This window comes from Grammomys surdaster, unplaced genomic scaffold, assembly GCF_004785775.1.
Source record: "Grammomys surdaster isolate TR1022 unplaced genomic scaffold, NIH_TR_1.0 63, whole genome shotgun sequence".
Taxonomy (NCBI): Eukaryota; Metazoa; Chordata; class Mammalia; order Rodentia; family Muridae; genus Grammomys; species Grammomys surdaster.
This window is the reverse complement of record NW_021604565.1, coordinates 15,634,737-15,636,441: the sequence shown is the minus strand read 5'-3', so window position 1 is coordinate 15,636,441 and position 1,705 is coordinate 15,634,737.

The following is a 1,705-nucleotide window of genomic DNA, read 5'->3' as shown; positions in this document are numbered from 1 at the left end:
TCAGTTTGCAAACTCTTGAGCCCTTTCTAGAAGGATCCGTGAGGCTCACAGAATTGGTTAACTCATCTACTAACCACAGAACACTGAGAACATGGGACACCTGCTCTCCAAGGTTGAAAGCCTGTGGAGGACAGGGTGTGTCTTTGGAAGAGGGACATACAGGGCAAGCTTCCAAGTCAGAGCTGTGGTGGTCCTCACAGAGGCTGAGAGCCTCTCACTGGCCTCTGTACTGTGGATATCTGAGGAAGCCTTGACACATGGATGAAACAGAACTGTCCTTGACAGACAGCTCCTTTCCCTATCCACCCTGCTTAGAGGCGGTGGCTAAGAGCTACACCCAGCCTCCATCCTTCAGAAGCGAATTTTACTTACCAATGACGCAGGGGTTGGATCTAGGCCCTGGACACTGGCAAAGGTGGGGAGAGATGGGACTGCTCAAATCGGCTTACAGAGTTCAGACCAGCGCTCCTACACCAACATAGAAGGTGCGAGGGCAAAGCTTTCTCCCTCTGAACATCTGTGGCCTGGAACCCTGTCTTCTCTGAGAGACTTCTGTCTCCCAGTGGGTCAACCCAACCTCTCTCCTAATGGGCGTTTCTTTTTTTTTTTTTTTTTTTTTTTTTTTTTTTTTTAAAGATTTATTTATTTATTATATATGAATACACTGTAGCTGTCTTCAGACACACCAGAAGAGGGCAGAGAATCTCACCACGGATGGTTGTAAGCCACCATGTGGTTGCTGGGATTTGAACTCAGGACCTCTGAAAGAGCAGTCAGTGCTCTTAACCACTGAGCCATCTCTCCAGCCCCCTAATGGGCGTTTCTAAACAGCTTCCTGGCAATGCCTGGCATCCTGCATCAGCTTCAGGGTGGCCCTGAGTCTCATTTGCCTTCCTGAAGCCTCGTTGCTTTCCAGTTCCAGTATCTCTAACACAAGCATCCACCATCCCTCTCCTCAGGATGAAGCAGTACATAGACATTCTCATCCACAAGTCCAGGCTCCAGAGGGGTCTGTGAGCTGAAGGGGGAGCCATATTTCAGACCTTTTCGTATTGCTGACTCTGGAGTCAGAATTGTTTTTCTTTTCTTTGTGTCTTCTATAGCTGACAATGACCACCATACAATAGGCACCCAGCATACAGTAGGCACTCAGAAGATGTCCCTTCTGTGTGAGGATTATCTTACTCAGGCCTCCCTACAGGAATATCATGGTTCAGTAACAGTCATAGTTGTAGCTGATGACAAGTTAGTTGGTGGACACCTGGAACCGGAATGCTACACCACATTGTATGAGGCAAACTGACATGGTGGAAATTTTAGCTTGATGCTTTGTCTGAGAGTAGGCTGAGGCTAGGTTCCATCAGCTCAATTCATATCAGCCCAGAATTTCAGAGGCTACACAAACACTCGAAACACACACTCACACATACACTCTCACACACACTCACACACACTCACATACACACTCTCACACACCCACACACTCTCAGACACACACAGACACACACTCACATATACACACTCACACACACATTCACATACACTCACACACACTCACATACACACTCACACACATACTCACACACACTCACACAGACACACATACACCTCAGCACCTTGCCATGCCAGCAAGCATCTACCACCGCCTAAATTATAGAATCTTGTGGGGTATTCCAGGTTGGCCTCAAACAAAATCATCCTGCCT